The sequence below is a fragment of the Physeter macrocephalus genome, chromosome 4, assembly GCF_002837175.3.
Source record: "Physeter macrocephalus isolate SW-GA chromosome 4, ASM283717v5, whole genome shotgun sequence".
NCBI lineage: Eukaryota > Metazoa > Chordata > Mammalia > Artiodactyla > Physeteridae > Physeter > Physeter macrocephalus.
The window spans coordinates 31,588,611-31,596,356 of NC_041217.1; positions in this window are offsets into that span (position 1 = coordinate 31,588,611).

Below are 7,746 nucleotides of genomic sequence, written 5' to 3' on the forward strand. Positions count from 1 at the left end.
GCATGTGGGATCTTCCCGGACCGGGGCACGGACCCGCGTCCCCTGCATCGGCAGGCGGACTCTCAACCACTGCGCCACCAGGGAAGCCCAGTTCCAAGTTTTTAACAAAGAATTAGAAAATATGAAGAATAACCAGAGATGAAGAATACAATAACTGAAATGAAAAATGCACTAGAAGAAATCAATAGTAGACTATATGATACAGAGGAACAAATCAGTGAGTTGGAAGACAGAGTCGTGGACATCGCTGCCGCTGAACAGAAAAAAAAATAATGAAGAGAAATGACATTTTAAGAGACCTCTGGGACAACATCAAGCACACTAATGTTCACATTATAGGGGGGTCCCAGAAGAAGAGAGAAAGGGCCCAAGAAAATATTTGAAGAGATAACAACTGGAAACTTCCCTAACCTGGTAAAGGAAACAGTCACCCAATTCCAGGAAGTGCAGCGAGTCCCATACAGGATTAACCCAAAGAGGAATACACACACCAAGACACACTATAATCAAAATGACAAAAATTAAAGACAAAGAATATTAAAAGCAGCAAGGGAAATAACAAATAACACAGAAGGGAATCTCCAGCATCTACTTTAACAGAAAAAAAAGATGATACTAGACAAAATACCAATGAACGTGGAGAGAAGTCAAGTAGAATGGCAAGAGAATAGGTACATACACTAATTTGTTTTGTCATTAATGGAATGAGTAAGTGGACTCAGTTTCTTTGGTTGATGAACAGAAAAAGTAGTCTTACCCTATAGTTTAGACATAAAACTAACCATGAGTAGATAGCCCTGTTTACTTCCAAATACTCTATTAGCAGGAAGCAAATTAAAAAAGAGAAAAGAAAACTCAAAAGAGCAAAAGATAAATATAAGAAAAACATACAAATATGCAATAAAATGACAAAAACAGGATCAAACACATCAATTTCATGTGATTTTACTTTTTATTATCTTTAACAACAAATAGGGAAAACTTGTCAAACTTAACAGTTAAGAAATATATAGAAGAAAAGAGCTCTTTCCTAATAGCTACAGAAAACATAAAATCTAGGAATTAAGAAGAATGTCAGCTGATTTTTCAGCAGAAACTCTGCAGGCCAGAAGGGAGTGGCACAAGATATTTTAAATGATGAAAGGGAAAAACCTTCAACCAAGAATATGCAGCCAGGCTCTCCTTCAGATCTGACGGAGAGATCAAAAGCTTTATAGACAATGGGGCTTTCCTGGTGGCGCAGTGGTTGGGGGTCTGCCTGCCGATGCAGTGGACATGGGTTTGTGCCCCGGTCTGGGAGGATCCTGCATGCTGCAGAGCAGCTGGGCCCGTGAGCCATGGCCGCTGAGCCTGCGCGTCCGGAGACTGTGCTCCACAACGGGAGAGGCCGCAGGGGTGAGAGGCCCGCGTACCGCAAAAAAAAAAAAAGCTTTATAGACAAGAAAAAGTTAAGAGAGTTCAGCACCACCAAATCACTTTTACAACAAATGTTAAAAGAACTTCTCTAGGTTAAAAAGGAAAGTCCACAACGAGAAACAAGAAAATTACGAAATGAAAAATCTCACCGGTAAAGGCAAACATACAGTAAAAGTAGGAAATCACCCACAAAGAAAGCTAGTAGGGAAGTTAAAAGACAAAAGTAGTAAAATCACCTAGATCCACAATAAGCAGTTAAGGGATACACAAACAATTAGATAAAAAATATGATATCAAAAACAGTAATTGTGAGGAGAGTATATATATATATATATATATAGACTGCAAGATAAAAACCTCACTGTAACCACAAACCAAAATTCTATAATAGATACACACAAAAATGAATACAAACATAACACTAAAGACAGTCATCAAATCACAAGAAGAAAAAAAACCTGCAAAAACAAATTCAAAACAATTAACAAAATGGCCAATAAGAACATACATATTGATAATTACCTTAAATGTAAACAGACTAAATGCTCCAAACAAAAGACACAGAGTGGCTGAATGGATACAAAAACAAGATCCATACATTAGCATATGCTGCCTACAAGAGACTCACTTCAAATCTAGAGACACACACAAACTAAAAGTGAGGGGATAGAAAAAGGTATTCCATGCAAAAGAAATTGAAAGAGAGCTGGAGTAGCAAACTTATTATCAGACACACGTATGCTAACACATATATATGGAATCTAAGAAAAAAAAATGTCATGAAGAGATTAGTGGTAGGATGGGAATAAAACACAGACCTACCAGAGCATGGACTTGAGGATATGGGGAGGGGGAAGGGTAAGCTGTGACGAAGTGAGAGAGTGGCATGGACATATATACACTACCAAACGTAGGGGTGGATGGCTAGTGGGAGGCAGCCGCACAGCACAGGGAGATCACCTTGGTGCTTTGTGACCACCTAGAGGGGTGGGATAGGGAGGGTGGGAGGGAGGGAGACGCAAGAGGGAAGAGATATCCAATAAGAACATACATATTGATAATTACCTTAAATGTAAACAGACTAAATGCTCCAAACAAAAGACACAGAGTGGCTGAATGGATACAAAAACAAGATCCATACATTAGCATATGCTGCCTACAAGAGACTCACTTCAAATCTAGAGACACACACAAACTAAAAGTGAGGGGATAGAAAAAGGTATTCCATGCAAAAGAAATTGAAAGAGAGCTGGAGTAGCAAACTTATTATCAGACACAATAGACTTTAAAATAAAGACTGTTAAAAGAGACAAAGAAGGACACTACATAATGATCAAGGGATCAATCCAAGAAGTAGATATAACAATTGTAAATATATTAGGTTGGCCAAAATGTTCCATTGGGTTTTTCTGTAACATCTTACGGAAAAACCCAAATGAACATTTTGGCCAACCCAATATATGCACACAACACAGCAGCACCTAAAATATAGAAGGCAAATATGAATGGACATAAAATGAGAAATTGATAGTAATACAATAATAGTAAGGGATTTTCAGCACCCCACTTATATCAATGGACAGATCATCCAGACAGAAAATCAACAAGGAAACACAGACCTTAAATAACACATTAGACCAAATGCATTAACTGGTATGTATAGAGCACTCCATTCAAAAGTAGTAGAATACACATTCTTTTCAAGTGCACATGGAACATTCCCCAGGACAGATCACATGCTAGGCCACAAAACAAGCCTCGGTATATTTAAGAAAACTGAAATCATATCAAGTATCTTTTCTGACCCCAATGCTATGAGACTAGAAATCAACTACAAGAAAAAAATTGAAAAAACACAAACACATGGAGGCTGAACAATATGCTACTTAAGAACTATTGGATCACTGAAGAAATAAAAAAGGATAACAAAAAATACCTACAGACAAATGAAAATGAAAACACGACGATCCAAAATCTATGGGACACAGCAAAAGCAAAAAGCAAAAGGGAAGTTTATAGTGATACAAGTTTACCTCAGGAAACAAGAAAAATCTCAAACAACCTAACTTGATGCCTAAAGCAACTAGAGATAGAAGAACAAACAAAACCCAAAATTAGTAAAAGAAAAAAAAATCATAAAGATCAAAGCAGAAATAAATTAAATACAGATGTAAAAAATAGAAAAAAAATCAATGAAACAAAAAGCTGGTTCTTTGAAAAGATAAATGAAAGTGATAAACCTTTAGCCAGACTCATCAAGAAAAAAGAGAAGGCCCAAATCAATGAAATCAGAAATGAAAAAGGAGAAGTTATAATCAACACCACAGAAATACAAAGGATCATAAGAGACTACTATGAGCAACTACATGGCAATAACATGGACAAACTAGAAGAAATGGACAAATTCTTAGAAAGGTACAACACCACAAGACTGAACTAGGAAGAAATAGAAAATATGAACAGACCAATTACCAGTAATGAAACTGAATTAGTAGTTTTAAAACTCCCAACAAACAGAAGTCCAGGACCAGATGGCTTCACAGGTGAATTATACCAAACATTTAGAGAAGAATTAACACCTATCCTTCTGAAACTATTCCAAAAAACTGCAGAGGAAGGAACACTTCCAAACTCATTCTATGAGGCCAGCATCACCCAGATACCAAAACCAAAGATATCACAAAAAAGAAAATTACAGGCCAATACTACTGATGAACATAGATGCAAAAATCCTCAACAATATATTAGCACACTGAATTCAATAATACATTAAAAAGATCATACACCATGATCAAGTGGTATTTATTGATATCTCAGGGATGCAAGAATTTTTCAATATCCATAAGTCAATCAATGTGATACACCACATTAACAAAGTGAATAAAAACCATATGATATCTCACAGAGGGAAACTACCTCAACATAATAAAAGCCATAAATGACAAACCCATAGCTAAGATCATACTCAATGGTGAAAAACTGAAAGCATTTCCTTTAACATCAAGAACAAGACAAAGGTGCCCACTCTTGCCACTTTTTTTTTTTTAACATCTTTATCGGAGTATAACTGTTTTACAATGGTGTGTTTCTGCTTTACAACAAAGTGAATCAGTTATACATATACGTATGTTCCCATATCTCTTCCCTCTTGCGTCTCCCTCCCTCCCACCCTCCCTATTTTTAAGGAACCTCCATACTGTTCTCCATAGTGGCTGTATCAATTTACATTCCCACCAGCAGTGCAAGAGTGTTCCCTTTTCTCCACACCCTCTCCAGCATTTATTGTTTCTAGAGTTTTTGATGATGGCCATTCTGACCGGTGTGAGATGATATCTCATTGTAGTTTTGATTTGCATTTCTCTAATGATTAATGATGTTGAGCATTCTTTCATGTGTTTGTTGGCAATCTGTATATCTTCTTTGGAGAAATGTCTATTTAGGTCTTCTGCCCATTTTTGGATCCAAAACAACCCAAACATTCCTTTGATTCCAAACCCTGTTCCGTCTTCCAGTGTTTTCCTCCAGTATCCCAGAATTACTCCCTGCCTTTAACAGGCAACCTAGAACATCTGTTCCTTCTTCAGACTGTACTCTGAAAAGGTACTTTTTTAACCCAGGTTAGTACTTCACCCAAGAATAATCATGAGTAAAAACACACTTTTGGTTTCCTTTTCCTCTTTTTTCGTTGCTGACAAAATTGTTTTATAGTCTCCTGTGATCTTTGCAGCAGTACATGTATATTGCAAACAGAAATGGTCAGAAAAATCCAGAAGCATAAAGTCCATCCCTGATCCTAAACCTGAAAGACCACAACTGTAACTACTTTGGTGCAGAACTTTTCAGTTGATTTTCTAGGTTATCACGCACATACACGCAAACAATTTCTCTCTCTCTCTCTCTTTTAATGGCATGACTATAATGGTTTTACTTTTTGATTAATAGACTATTTCAGATTGCTTTTGCTATTTGGGGTCTTTTGTGTTTCCATACAAATTTTGAAATTTTTTGTTCTAGTTCTGTGAAAAATGCTAGTGGTAGTTTGATAGGGATTGCATTGAATCTGTAGATTGCTTTGGGTAGTAGAGTCATTTTCACAATGTTGATTCTTCCAATCCAAGAACATGGTATATCTCTTCATCTATTTGTATCATCTTTAATTTCTTTCATCAGTGTCTTATAATTTTCTGCATAGAGGTCTTTTGTCTCCTTAGGTAGGTTTATTCCTAGATATTTTATTCTTTTTGTTGCAATGGTAAATGGGAGTGTTTTCTTAATTTCACTCTCAGATTTTTCATCATTAGTGTATAAGAATGCCAGAGATTTCTGTGCATTAATTTTGTATCCTGCTACTTTACCAAATTCATTGATTAGCTCTAGTAGTTTCCTGGTAGCATCCTTAGGATTCTCTATGTATAGTATCATGTCATCTGCAAACAGTGACAGCTTTACTTCTTCTTTTCCTATTTGGATTCCTTTTATTTCTTTTTCTTCTCTGATTGCTGTGGCTACGACTTCAAAACTATGTTGAATAAAAGTGGCAAGAGAAAGGTGCCCACTCTTGCCACTTTTATTCAACATAGTTTTGAAGTCCTAGCCACAGCAATCAGAGAAGGAAAACAAATAAAAGGAACCCAAATTGGAAAAGAAGTAAAACTGTCACTGTCTGCAGATGACATGATACTATACATAGAAAATCCTAAAGACACCACCAGAAAATTACTAGAGTTCATCAATGAATTTGGGAAAGTAGCAGGATACAAAATTAATATACAGAAATCTGTTGCATTTCTATACACTAACAATGAACTAGCAAAAACAGAATTAAGGAAACAATCCCATTTACCATCACATCAAAAATAATAAAACACCTAGGAATAAACCTACTTAAGGAGGCAAAAGACCTGTACTCTGAAAAGTATGAGATGTGGATGAATGAAATTGAAGACAACAGAAACAGATGGAAAGGTATACCATGTTTTTGTATTGGAAAAATCAATATTGTTAAAATGACCATACTACCCAAGGCAATCTACAGATTCAATGCAATCCCTGTCAAATTACCAATGGCATTTTTCACAGAACTAGAATAAATAATTTTAAAATTTGTATAGAAACAAAAAAGGCCCCAGATTGCCAAAACAATCTTAAGAAGAACAGAGCTCGAGGAATCATGCTCCCTGACTTTAGACTATACTACAAAGCTACAGTAATCAAAACAGTATGGTACTGGCACAAAAACATATAGAGATCAATGGTACATGATAGAAAGCCCAGAAATAAACCCACACACTTTTAGTCAATTAAGAGGCAAGAATATGCAATGGAGAAAGACAGTCTCTTCAATAAGTGGTGCTTGGAAAACTGGACAGCTACACGTAAGAGATGAAACTAGGACATTCTTTAACACCATATACAAAAGTAAACTCAAAATGGATTAAAAACCTAAATGTAAGGCCAGATACTATAAAAATCCTAGAGAGAAACATAGGAAGAACACTCTTTTACATAAATCACAGCAGTATTTTTTTGGATTATCTCCTAAAGGAATTAAAAGCAAAAATAAACAAATAGGACCTAATTAAACTTAGAAGCTTTTTATACAGTAAAGGCAACCACTGATAAAACGAAATGACAACCTACTGAATGGAAGAAAACATCTGCAAATGACCAATAAGGGATTAATATCCAACATATATAAAAACCTCATACAACTCAACGTCAAAAAAACAACCCTATTAAAAAATGGGCAGAAGAGCTGGCTTTTTTCCCAAAGGAAATGCAAACGGCCAACAGGCACATGAAAAGATGCTCAACATCACTAATCTTCAGGGAAATGCAAATCAAAACTACACTGAGATATTGCTTCACACCTGTCAGAATGGCTATTATCAAAAATAACACAAATAACAAATGCTGGCGAGGATGTGGAGAAAAAGGAACCCTCGTGCACTGTTGGTAGGAATGTAAATTGCTGCATCCACTGTGGAAAACAGTATGGAGGTTTCTTAAAAAACCAAAAATAGAACTACATTCCACTCCTGGGTATATATCTGAAGAAAACAAAAACTCTAATTCGAAAAGATAACATGCACCCCAACGTTCATAGCAGCATTATTTACAATTGCCAAGATATGGAAGCAACCTAAGTGTCCATCAACAGATGAATGGATAAAGAATATGTGGTACATATATACAATGGAATATTACTCAGCCATAAAAAGAAATGAAACTGAGTTATTTGTAATGAGGTGGATAGAACTGGAGTCTGTCATACAGAGTGAAGTAAGTCAGAAGGAGAAAAACAAATACCGTATGCTAACACATATATAT